The following is a 14390-nucleotide window of genomic DNA, read 5'->3' as shown; positions in this document are numbered from 1 at the left end:
TGTTTACAAATACATAGCATGGACAGTGCTACAGTAATATCCTGTTAATGGGACCTTTGGAAGCACTAAAGTAGGATGTTCCCTTCTCAGGGAAAGGGGTATTTCCCTGAGAAGGGTATTTATATTGGCCAGCTTTTCATTTTGGTTTCAAATACTGAAACCTGGACAGACAGATGTGAACTGAACAGCCCTAAAAAAAAAACAGGACTGTCAGTTAAACCCAGACAGGGGACAACTATATCTTCACTCTAAACATGAAATAAAGTCTTAAATATTTTATGCTTCATTTTATTTCCAGATCATTATCACCCTGATGAAACATGGTAATTGATATCTCTAGATCAGAAACACACAAACACAAATGTCTAAGTGCGCACACACTGGCAGTTATGTTATAAATTCAGTGTTAATTGGTCAGAAAGTCTGTTTTAGGGTCTGGCCACACGAGCAGATTCAGGTAGATTAGTCGTCCCAGCGACAAATCTCCTCTTCTTCGTGGCGACAATCTCACTGAACTGCCTTCTTCTGTCCTCCGCTGGCTAAAATGAAAATCGCCTGCAGCAATGCACATGTGGCGCTTCGTTTTCCGAAGTCGCCCGAAGTTTCCTCGTGAGGGGGACGGTAGTTCGGGGAGATTGTCGCCCCATAGAAGAGATTTGTCGCTGGGGCAACTAATCTCCCGAATCTGCTCGTGTGGCCAGACCCTTACAATGGCAGCTTGTAGGTAATGCTAATTGCAGTAGAACCCCCTTTTACATTTTTCAGAAAAAAACATGTAAAACCTGAGAAAATGTAAAATCAGGCGATTGCATCATATATTGGTGAGAGAACTTAAATTCAGGGGATGCAAAATTGAGGTTTCCCTGTATATGTAATACATCTGCATTACAGGTAGAAAACATGGATTTGAAATTGCATACTGCACAATGTGTTTGCAAATTACCATTTTTGTGATCACAGGTATGCAATGTGAAGTCCCGAGTATCATCAATTTTTACAATGTACAAGGATTGTGCCACAAAGGCAGTCGGACTATAAATATGCATGTTTTTAAAAAATATTTTCATTCCAATACAGCTAAATACATTATTTCTAAAGCAAAAATGCAGTATATGAACAAATATAGAGGCCATATTAATCATTCTCAGTAAATCCCCTTTAGCTATTCCACTAGTTGGGGCCAATGTAAAATCACAATGTAGCCTTTACAGAAGTAAGCGATTATCATGGTTGTTGTCCAATTAACACCAGTAGCATCCCCGAAGTATCCATCATAGTTAACAATTCCACTATCACCCCCTCTCCCCAGGCCCGGTGCCTTGGGGTTATCCTAGATTCTGCCCTGTCATTCACTCCTCATATCCAGTCACTTATTAAATCATGTCACTTCCACCTAAGGAACATATCTAAAATAAGATCATTTATCACCCAAGACGCTGCCAAAATTCTTATTCACTCTCTCATCATATCGCGTCTAGACTACTGCAACTCTCTTTTAATTGGCCTCCCCCTCCAGAGACTGTCACCTCTACAGTCCATAATGAATACTGCTGCGAGGCTCATACACCTCAGCAACCGCTCCTCCTCTGCCTCACCATTCTGTCAATCCCTGCACTGGCTTCCGTTACCTTTCAGAATCAAATTCAAATTAATGACACTGACTTTCAAAGAAAGCACTTTACAACTCTGCTCCACCCTACATCTCTGAACTCATCTCTATATACTCACCCACTCGCTTACTACGCTCCTCTACTGACCTGCTACTCAACTCTTCTCTCATTACCTCCTCACATGCTCGCATTCAAGACTTTGGAAGGGCTGCACCCCTCCTCTGGAACGCTCTTCCACGGTCTGTCCGACTTTCTCCCAACCTTTCTGCTTTCAAAAAATCTCTGAAAACGCACTTCTTTCGAGAAGCCTACCCTCACTCTGCTTAACTACCAAACGCAACACCACATACAGTACCACATTTCTCACCCACTTACTTCGATTTTGCCCACTCCCACACCTTGTGTATTACTCCCTTCCCTTTAGACAAGGGGTCCCCAACCTTTTTTACCCGTGAGCCACACTCAAATGTAAAAACAGTTGGGGAGCAACACAAGCATGTAAAAGTCCCATGGGTGCCAGATAAGGGCTATGATTGGCTATTTGGTAGCCCCTATGTGGACTGGCAGCCTACAGGAGACTCTACTTGGCACTATACTTAGTTTTTATGCAATTAAAACTTGCCTCCAAACCAGAAATTCAAAAATAAGCACCTGCTTTGAGGACACTGAGAGCAACATCCAAGGGGTTGGAGAGCAACATGTTGCTCGCGAGCTACTGGTTGGGGATCACTGCTTTAGACTGTATGCCTATGCATAGGGCCTTCCTCACCTCTTTGTACCTGTATTGATCGTGATGTTTGTTACTCCATATATTCTATATATGTAATTCATGTGATGGAGTTGTATAATCACATTTACTTTACAGTGCTGCGCAATATGTTGGCGCTATATAAATACATGTTAATAATAATAATAATAATAATATAATTCCTATGGGAAATATTAAAATATTTATAACAACAAATTCAATGTAATGTGTGTTATTGCTGTGCTGTTTTATTCCACTAATCCCACTATTCCACTGTAGGTATATGTGTGTCTTATTCCAGTAAAAGCCAATTATATTTTTGCCATTATTGTGGTTTTGTGGCAATAACACATGGTACTGCACAAGGGTTGGACAAATCATCATTTATTTGCCAAGTAATAGTCTCAGGATATTATCATTAAGCAAATGTAATAAAACTTTTTTTATGGCAGAAAGCACAAGTCAGTTACACAGTGCCACCTGCAGGTTTATTGATTATAATACAGCACATTTATTCTTTTAGAGCAGTGCTGTCCAACTGCTATGGTACCGAGGGCAGGAATTTTTCTAATCTACATGGTGGAGGGCCGGTAATGGAAGCCAGTGTTAGCCACTCCCTGTTTTTAGACCACACCTACTTTAAACCACACCTGTGTTACCACAAGACCATGCCGACATTAATAGCACACCAAAAAAACAGATGGTTGGTGCTCACTGCAGGGATCAGGGCCGGAACTAGGGGTAGGCAGAGTAAACGCCATCAATGAAGGGATCACTTTTAATGGGAGTTTTTTTTTTGCTTTTTTTTTCAAGCGTTTATTTAATCATTTGTTTCAGTAATGATGGTCACTAATTCGGGTGGAATCCCCCTCCTTCACCTTCTCCCTCTTGCCAGCAATAGCTCCTTCTGTGCAGTGTGGCAGTGCAACGCGACGTGTGTATATGCGTAAATGACATCACTGATGTGTTGGGTGACAGAGAGAGGCAGAGAGCTGGTGGTCTGCTTGGTGTGGCTCACTCTCGCTGCTCTCAGCCTTGCACAGTTGCACTGAACTGAAGACATTCTTTATATTACTGTAAAGTGTGAAGCTTCCTGCTGGCACAGCCAGGTACAGATTTGGGGCCCATATGTTTGCTGCTGGGCAGGGCGCTGGCACAGGTACATAAATACTTGGGGGCAATATGATGTGATCAGATTTATTTTTGGCTGCTGCTGACACAGGTAAAGATTGGGGGCAATATGATGGCTGCAGGAGGGCTGTATGATGGATGGCTGCTGAGCTTGCTTGCGCAGGTAAAGGGGGCAGTAATATAAATGAAAAAGTGTTGTACATTTTCGTGCTTTCTTTATTTAAAAACCATCATGGTAAGGAGGGAAATGGTAATGCAGGACAGGGGGGGCGCTGATTGAAGCTCTTGCCTAGGGTGCCAAACTACCTTGGTCCAGCACCGGCAGGGATGTCACTCATATGTGAAAAAAGTTTAGTCATATTAAGACATATCCATAAATCCATATGCCTCCTCCTCCCCTGTGTATAATACAGTACCCCAGCATATGATTAAACACCTTAGGGACCCCTAACAATAATTTTCAAATGCTAACAAACCCCCAGAACAAATACCAGGCTTATGTTCCATAGGGATCATAGGACAGGCAGAGTATGGCAAACACAGGGTGCAAAGAGCAGGCAAAGTATGACACACACAGGGAGCATAGGGAAGACAGAACAGAGCAGGAGACAGGAAAATCAGGATCACTCTAAAATGTACTACATACAGTGACACAGTGCTGGTGCCCCATTAGCATTTTGGATAAAATGTGAACAGGTGAACAATGTGGGCAGTTCCAGTCTGGGTCTCAGGTGTGAACAGTACAGGGCTTTAGGATATAAACAATAGAGGTGTCACAGGTGTGAATAATGCAGGGGATTACAGTGTGAATTTGAGGTTTAAACAATGCAGGGGCCAGTTAATCTCTGTAGTGATACCTTTTAAAGTTTACACAAGGTAAACAGACACAGCAGGCAGACTTTGATATGGAGGGCCACACCATGGGGGGTCACGGGCCGCCAGTTGGGACAGCCCTGTTTTAGATGATAATGCTATTTACTTAAATATAATGATGTGAGTTAAGATGACCAGTTACATCTGAATCCTATCACATCTGACTAGTCCCCACAACAAAGGTATCAAAACAAATATAAACCAGAATAACAGAAAATATTTTCAGAATGTTAATAGAAGGTTGAGAGCTAGCTGGAAAAAAACATACTGTATGGCATGAATTGTCACATGCATCAGTGCTTTGCAGAGAGAGTAAACAAATATCCTATGGCTTCTGTGATTTTTATATCCACAAGAAATTACCTAAAGGGTGTAAAGATGAATATAACATGAGAAAATTAATATAAATAACGCCTGTCCCTTGTAATTTCTCCCCTATATTCTATTGTATCTGTTTGTTTTAATATATGACTATATGACTAAGACCATCTTTTTTCTTGTTTAGTAATATTAATCTAGTTTATATATATATATATATATATATATATATATATATATAACAAACAAGGGAAAGTTGTGCTCACCACTATTTTTTAAAACCATTAGGCGGGGGTGCAATGAGGCTGTGACCACAAAATACATATAGTCAACTACAAGATTCCTCTGCACTCAACCCATTATCAATATATTTAAGACAGCGACATTTTGTGCATACTGCTACTAAAAAATGCCTTACCCTTTAAACAAAACAGGGATTGTTTGTCCATATATTGCAATATATTTAAGCTGGCCAACTACGTCAAAGTCATCCCATATCTGGCCAGTCCTATGCTCAATTTTATCTGATTCATTAAGAATTCTATTGCTTCATTATACATTTTACAAAGGGACTAGGTTTTACCTGCAACTTACTTGCTGCTTTTAAAGTAAACCCCCATACTTGGCTGCCCTTTTATTAGACACCAGTGGGATCACCTGACTATAGCTGGGAAGGGTGGGAGCTACAACATGGAGCTGGTCACTGCTCCTGTATAACTATAACAAACAAGGGAAAGTTGTGCTCACCACTATTTCTTAAAACCATTAGGCGGGGGTGCAATGAGGCTGTGACCACAAAATACATATAGTCAAATACAATATATATATATATATATATCTATAAGAGTGCTAGCCGAAACGTTAGCTTCTTGCGTCAAAATAATTTTGAAGTGGGTCAATTTTGACAATTTTTATACCCGCGACTATTTTATTGTTATTATTTATTCCTTAACTTTCTATTCAGTCCCTCTCCTATTCATATTATAGTCTCTCATTCCATCCACTGCCTGGTTGCTAAGATAAAGAAGACCCTAGTAACCAGATAGTTACTGAACTTTCAAACTGGAGAGCTACTGAACAAAACGCTAAATAACTGAAAAGCTACAAAAACATGAAAGTTATTGTAATTTGTCTCAGAATATCAACGTCTGTCATAGTAAAAGTGAACAACCCCTTTAAGAACATTGCTGGACTAGCATGGATTAACCGTAAAAAAAAAAAGTTGGATTTTGCTGCTTGGTTGTGGTGTATGTAACTCCCATGTGTTCTATGTATGTAATTAATGTGATTTAGTTATATAAACACATTTACTTTACAGCAATGTGAAATATATATGCTGGTGCTATATAAATAAATGTTAATAATAATAATAATAGTCATAGTCCAGCAACATTTGGATACAGCAACACTATGTAAGCTTTATTTTTCCTTTAATAGTATAGTGGGACATTTATTTCAGTGGTATTTGGGTAAAGTATAATGGACATAACTAGTGATGGGCGAATCTATCCTGGCGAAAAATTAGCAAAAAGTCAATTGGCGTCAAAATAATTTTGAAGCGCGTCAATTTTTATACCCGCAACTTTTTTTTTATCATGTCAATTTTTCACTGCTGAATTTTTGCAGCAGTTTCATGAATTTATTAGCGGGCGGTGAAATTCGCCCCGTATCCATGCTTGGTAAATTTATTCGCACATCACTAGACATAACCCTGTTTTTTAGTTGGGAATGGAAATGCATTACTAGTGGAAAGTTGGTAAATATACCTTCAGTTACAAGGTCAGTAAAGGTTGAATGTAAAACAGATACCTCAAGAAATAAATGGCAAAAGATGTAATTGTACACAATTATTTTAAAAAGTGACAATGCTGTGTTCAGAATAGAGGTCACAAAAATACTGGGAGTTTTATGTGTGTAATGACTGCACATTGTCATAGAGAGAACACTGACATCCAGCTGAGCTCCAATTTCTGGCTTCCTCAGTGACCTGCACAAGTGTGAATTAAACAAAATCACTACATGGAAACCAATCTGGCAACTCTATTTCATTCCTGCGGAGAAAAATATACAGAGTGGGAATTCTTATCATAAAAACTGCTTTAAGGGTCAAGAAAGCCTTGAGGGGCGCAAAATAGAGGTCATATATGATAGAAAACAGTTATCTTAAAGTTGTCTATTTACTGAAGACATTTTGCCTTCAAAAATCAGTTAAATGTTGTTAATAAAACTGATAAAAAATAAATACTAACTTTAACTGTGGGCAAAAAAATTATTTGCAGTTGAGGTTCCTTGTTCTTCATATGTAATGCACGTATAGCAGAAACACTATGCAACTGACTATGTCTGGACAGAATAAAAAATAAATTGCAATATAAATATTTTCCCTGTGTTCTGCTATGTCCTAGAAATGTAGTTACTGATTATACAGTCTTTAGATAATGCTTTCCAATTAGAGCAATAATTGTTTCTGCCTATTCTCTTATGGCTGATGTACATGAAAAAGGCCCCTTGTAAGGAATAATCTATGCCATTATGTTTTGCTGAAGATTTAGGAAAAAATAAATTCACGATATACCATAAACCCCGGTAATAGATATTCTAGCCATGAATCTTCTATCTTGGTAACAAAGCTTTAAATTCATGATTTTTTTAATTCATTGGCTCCAAGGATCGTTTGAACCCAAATGGGTGGTAGTTTGCATTTAAAACTTGAAAGCTGTTTAACTGAAAGTTTAAATACTGGCAGAGGAGGGTGCTGGAAACTGTAGTTGTACAAGAGAGGGGCTTAGCATTGCGTATCACTATCAAAGAATATACAGTACACTCCATGTTTATAATACTGAAGTGGAATTTTACCTAAAACTAAAAAATATCTTGCATATGCATTTAATATAGGCAACAAAGTATAGGTGTAAGCATATTTGTGGCTCTTTTTATAAATACTGGAAACATTGCCATGTTCCTAAGTGAAAATTGCCTCATGCAAGCTTTAGTCTATTGCCATAGCACACAATGGATAGGAAAATAAACTGGCCCCCAAACGACTAAATATTGCAGCCACCAAAAATTTGCCAATGTCCCTATGATTTAAGAAACTATTTGATCATGTAATATACTGTAGAGGTGCCTGTTTTAAAAACCACACTGTCAATTACAAAAATTGTTTGTTGTTGGGCCATGAAAACACAGATCAAAATCTTTTAGTAGGGCCTAGTACAGGACCTAGACGCCCCCAGCCCAGGCCCTACCCCTCAACTCCCCAGCTCTTTCACCAGATTTCCTATGGAAATACGTGGAAGAGGCTGGAAGATTTTTTTTTTCAATTTAAAAAAAGAAATGTATAGGCACCCGAGGGCCGCCCCTCTGGTGCCTTAATATAAATATGCCCCTGAATAAGTATTACTACTACTAGTGGCAATAAGCACACCAGTGACACCTTTGGGCCAATTCCCTTGGCAGTAATGGAAAGCATCTCTGGTTGTCCTAAACCCAAATAGAAGCAACTGTCTTGGTGCAGAATTACCTGCCCTATATCTTATTACTGCCACTAGGAAGTGGCCTAGGGGTTTTATTGCCTCTACAAGTAGCCCTAATAATAGGAGTATCAGCAAAATGGAAGAGAGTCGCACAACACCATAATTGTTGCAGGTGGGGAGCTTCCCCTTTTATTTTTCACCACTCGTGTATCAATGTTTCGGGGGGGGGGATTAGCCCTAATAATACAAATTGCCAAGAGTGTCATTAACTGATTGATTTTCCAATACATCATAAAGAAAATCAAAACTAGAACAAGTAAGCAAGATTTCAAGATATTAGATGAGTTCTAATCATTTGTCACAACAATTATGAAATTGAAAGGAAAGCAAACATATTTAAATAGACATGCAATTTCTAATTCCTAGTAGCAAATCTCAGACAGATTGTAGATACTGATTAAATATAGCTTCTTTTTTTCCAACTGGCATTTGAAACACAGCTTTTGCTGAAGCTGGTGGGATGTCTAGAGTTTTTCCATTTCATTTTGTCTATTTAATTTTTGTTTCCCACCAAACTATATGACGGTGTGTGTGTGTTCAAAATGATCTGATTGGTAGTTATGCCGGATAACAGAACCATACAGGTATAGGCTATGTTAATCGGAAACCTGTTATCCAGAAAGCTCCATATTACAGCATGGCTGTCCTTTATCTCTGTAATAATAAAACAGTACTTTATATTTGATCTAAACTAAGATGTAACTGATCCTTACTGGAAGCAAAACAATCATATTGAGTTTAATGTTTAAAATTGTTGTTTAGTATACTTAAGGGATGAAACACTGGGTCCCAAGCATTCTGGATAACAGGTCCCATACCTTCTTTTGTAGCAGTGTACAATTAATAGTTAATTAAAAGTTAATACAATATTAAGGTAAAAAACAACACTGCTTTGGCCAATAGAGGATAGTGCAGTTGTTCCAAAGAGCTGATCATGGTGAAAGGGCATACACACATAATCATGGTCATACAGTTTGGATGGAGATTGACTTAATGGAAAACAATTGCTTTAATATGCATACTACCATTATATCATTTATTCCTGTCATTCTAACAAATTTGTTCAATTCATGCCTAGTAAATATTTTGATTTCTGTTTACATTAAATCTGCATGAAAGTCTTATTGTAATTGCTGAAGCAACTAATGAGCACAGGAACAAGAAGTAATTAACATAATCTTTGAAGAACCAAATAGGGTGCATCTTCCATTTTCAGGTTGGGTTTCTTGATGAGACTAGCTGCTTAGTCAACAGCAATTAGCTGAAGATGGATCTGCAATTCAAATAGGGCAGCACAATGTGGTAATAAATGAGGCTGTTAAACATTCCAGATAAACAAGATGAGGCATTAGCAACATAAAGAGGCTATCACAGGATACTGTGTAGAAGATTAAGGATTCTCTCCATTCTAATATAAATATGAAGATATATTTCAATATACAAGAACACAGGGTATTAAGATGTTTAAATAATTATGCAGGGAGAGGCAGAATTTTGCATTTCATTTGCAGTCAAATCTTTTTATATTTAACATTTTGTGCTTAGTTTACCTTTAAACTATACATTGTTTTTTCAGGACAACCTAAGCTTTTTTTGTGTATTTCCAGTGCTGTAAGATGATAAAACATTAAAAACAGTTAACATTTATATTTTTATTACACCTGTATAGGGACATATTTCAGAAACATTATATTTTATGACCACTAAGGTTCATTTGCAGTATTTATTTCCCATGTTACTAGGAATCAATATAAAATCAATATATTCACGTATGGACTATAACCGAAGCTATAGTCAAATATGTTAATTCTAATAAATTCCATTTCCCTGTATCACATAAACATGCATTCAACTTTGTATTTACCATTTCATCTGTTATAATAGGGAACCAGATTGAGCTTGAAATGGCAAAAACGTATCATTTCAGAGGTTGGGGCATTTATAAGTTACTGTGCAGTGCAGTTGTAGACATACCACAGCATGGGAAAATGTGTTAAGGCAGGACTTCACGGGCGATTTCGCAGCGATCCGACGCGCTGCGCAAAATCGCAGGCATCACGTCGGATGCGACGGAAACAAGGTAAGTAATTCAATTGTCGCATTGTGTCGCATTGTTGATGCGACGCGACACGACTGCCGGATGCAGACGCTGCACCTGCATCCGACATTCGTGTTGCGTCGCATCAACAATGCGACACGATCCGACACTGCCATTACTTACCTTGTTCCCGTTGCATCCAACGTGACGCCTGCGATTTTGCGCAGCGCGTCGGATCGCTGCGAAATCGGCCGTGAAGTCCTGCCCTTAATCTAAGGTCAGAGACACACGCTCAGATACGGGGAGATTAGTCACCCAGCAACAAATCTCCCCTCTTCGGGCGACTAATCTCCCCGAACTGCCTTCCCACCGGCTAGAATGTAAATCGCCGGCGGGATGGCACTCGGAGCTCTTCGTTTTCCGAAATCGCCCGAAGTTGCCGCACAAGTGTTCAGAAGTTGAAAAGAAATAGGATAAAGGATCCTTAATAACTTATTTAAAAGTTCACTTCCTGGAGAAAAGGAGGTATTGTTTACTCAACTGAGATTAATTAATTAAAGAAAAATAGTAAAAACCCCCTCTCTCCACCGCTTATTCCAATATTAGTGTTGCTCACTGATCAACTGCTAGAAAGCAACTATTATTCCATTCCCAAATGACCTTGTACTAAAATACAGTTCATTACCAATTAGTCAGAACCTTAATAATTACAAAAAGTGCTTCTGCTTAATTAATGTGAATTGTCTTAGAAGTGCAATGTGTCAATTATTAAATTGAACTTAGTTCAAATTCATCAATTACAATTTAAAAAAATTAAATTATTTATATAAAGGAAAAGGGTAGGTTAAAAAAGTAATTGCTGTGCGGTCTTAGAAAATGAACTCATTAGATAAATACAAAAAAATGATTTATTGAAAAAACAGTCCCCAGTGTTCTACTTTCTCCCCGTGTGGGGTCCCAATGCCTAGAAAATATACAGGCAGTAGCTTGTTGGGACTTCTCCACCTCTATACTCTTTTCATCTTCCTACTTTATTTCTTAAATGCAGGAAATGGAAACATTTTTTTAAAAAATATTTTTTCTGTATTTATCTAATGAGTTCATTTTCTAAGACCGCACAGAAATTGCTTTTTAAACCTACCCTATTCCTATATATAAATATTTTTTTTAAAATCACTGGCAATCACCAGCAACACTAGCACTTTGGAAACAAATTTTTTAATTAATTTTGAATGTACTATATTGTAATTAATGCATTAAATTGCAATTGATGAATTTGAACTAAGTTCAATGTATTAATTGGCACATTGCACTGCAATTCACATTAATTATCCCATCCATGCGACCATAGCACACTGACAATAAGCTTCTGTTGTGGTTTATATGTTTATTGGCTCATTTCAGTAGACAAAAAGGCAACGTTTTGGGCTTCACAGGGCCCTTTATCAAGCGTTGACTTCTGAAATGAGCCAATAAACATATAAAGCACAACAAAACATTTTTGTCAGTGTGTTATGGTCGCATGGATGGGATTTATGACTTTAACCCTTGGCAGTGAGGGTAATTGACTACTAAGCACCTGGTCTGACGAGACAGAGCACAAAGGTTGAGCGCTTCATTATCGTGTGGAATAATTCACATTAATTAAGCACAAGCACTTTTTGTAATTATTAAGGTTCTGACTAATTGGTAATAAACTATATTTATTAGTACATGGTAATTTGGGAATGGAATAATAGTTGTTTTCTAGCAGTTGATCAGTGAGCAACACTAATATTGGCATAAGCAGTGGAGAGAAGGGGGTTTTACTCTTTTTCTTTAATTAATAATATTCAGAAGTATTCATAGTCTATTCTATGATAGTAAGTTGTTCAGGCCATGATGGAGCCCCAAACTATAACATTTCCACCACCATGCAATACAGTTGCTATGTTTTATCTGTAAAATTTGGATTTCAACAAACATCTTCTTGTACTGGGGCCAAATGACTGCCAGTAGGTGTTCAAATTGTAGGCCTGTTCTTTCAGGACAGCAAAGGATTCCTCGTGTCAAACCTCCCATGCAGATCACTTGTGCAGCTTCTTTCAAATAGTAGACTCATGCACTTTGATATCAATAGTGCAAGAGCTAACTGTAGGTTCCAAGATGAAATTCGGAGGTTCTTAATAGGGATGCACAGAATCCAGGATTTGGTTTTGGATTCTGCCTTTTTCAGCAGTATTCGGACAAATCCTTGTGCCCATCCAACCAAACTTAGCATATGCAAATTAGAGGCATAAAGGGAAATCACATAACTGTCACAAAACAAGAAAGTAAAAATGTTTTAACACTTTTTCCCTTCCCTAATTTGTATATGCAAATTAAGATTCGGTTGACGCTTTCATAAAGCATTCAGAAGTCCCATATAGACCATTTGGTGTATCCCTAGTTCTTAGAAAATCTTTTCAACATCTTTCATCTGCTCTCGAGTTGAACTTGCCGAGAGTGGCCTGGCAATGTTGGTGTTTGTATGAAATCATCACCGGGGTGGTTTAATGCCTAGGTTAACCCAGGGGCCCATGAGGAGGCACAAACGCGCTTGAACTTTCCTTCGGTCCAAAGCGACGGTGGGGGTTGCTGCGGCGTTCGTGGGAAATTGCGGGCGGGACAGGATAGGCTCCGACTCACAAGTACCCAGTCATGTTCCACTGCTGCAAGTTAGGAAGAGAGCAGGGCTTTCTCCCAGATACACAGACTGCTGCCTTCCCAGTGCTGTTCACTGCTTGAATTCCTCCTGCCTTATCCACTGTCAGCGCTCTGCACGGGGATGGGGGTGAAAGGGGTAGCATAGGGGCCTCACATAGTATTAATCCGCTGATCATCCCCACTTGTAGATGACCTTCTGGACAGTGGAATGATGGATAGGCATCTACAGTATAATCTATAGCCATTTAAATAATAGTCTGTGCTGTTGACACAAAATTATAAAGGCCAATTAAGTCCAGAATGTAGCATCTTTGCAGATGGCGTCTGGACAAACTGGCAAGCAGGGCAGTCTAGTGGCAGATGAGAATTACTGTTGATAAATGCAAGGTTATTCATGTAGGATTTTAAAATATGCAAGCTGCTTCTTATGGATGACAAACTTACCTGTGGCAAACAATGCCAGCCAGCAGCAGGAAAGGCCAGCAAGATAGTGTCCTGTATTAAAGGGGTATAGATTCACAGGAGCAAAAAGGGTAATTCTTCCCCTTTACAAAGGCTCCATCTAGAATATTCAGTTCCGTTTTTGATTCCAGTGTTTTAAAAAAAAAAAACAAACAAAAAAAAAAACCTTTTGATAAAAGCTATGGCGGTCATGAGAAACCACTGATCACACTGGCATTGTTTACACTGAATAGGAGGTGCTAAAAGAGACATTTTAACTTTCTAAAAAAAAAAAAAAAAAAAAGGTCTACAGCTTTATTCACCAGTCGGTCTTTCCAACAGACACATCCAGTTAGTGTAAAAGAAAGGAGGTTTTATTTAAAGATGCAAAGAGGGTTTCCTATAGTAAGAGCTGTGAAGTGGTAGAATTAGCCAGAATTTAATACATTAGACAGTTTCAAGAAAGGCTTCTTTTAGCACAAAATTAATCCAGGGACTGTTTTGATTTTGCTTAGAGCAAGAAGGAGTTTTTCCTAATCTGAGGCAAATTGTAAACAAAAACAAAGGTTGAACCGGACAAACAGGAGTTTTTCTTTAGGGCAGTTGGCTGACGGGAGATCAATCGCCTGGGATTATTTATGTGAAACATATTGTTAAATTGCCTGGTTGCCTCCAGAGGCAGCTTTGCAATTTGCTGGTTTTAACGCCAGCAATTTCAGTTATTTCCAACGGAGACGCATTTTGAGAGATTTGTTGCTCGCAGTCGAGCATAAATAATTGCGGCTGACAAATCACCCCTTCGACCACTGCCCTTAACCTGGTCTATAATGTTACCATGTAGATTTCAGGAGATGTAGAAATGGACTCTACTTTACAAAAGGACAGACCAGATAGTGGCAAATGGCTATAATAAATTGTGCTTCAAGCAAGTTGTATCACGTTAAAAAATATAGGACACCTCTCAAGCAGTACAATTATCCAACACCTTCTACATTCAAAATTCACGGTAT

The sequence above is a fragment of the Xenopus laevis genome, chromosome 2L, assembly GCF_017654675.1.
Source record: "Xenopus laevis strain J_2021 chromosome 2L, Xenopus_laevis_v10.1, whole genome shotgun sequence".
Classification (NCBI taxonomy): Eukaryota; Metazoa; Chordata; class Amphibia; order Anura; family Pipidae; genus Xenopus; species Xenopus laevis.
The sequence above is the reverse complement of the archived record's forward strand: the minus strand, read 5'-3'. Positions refer to the sequence as shown.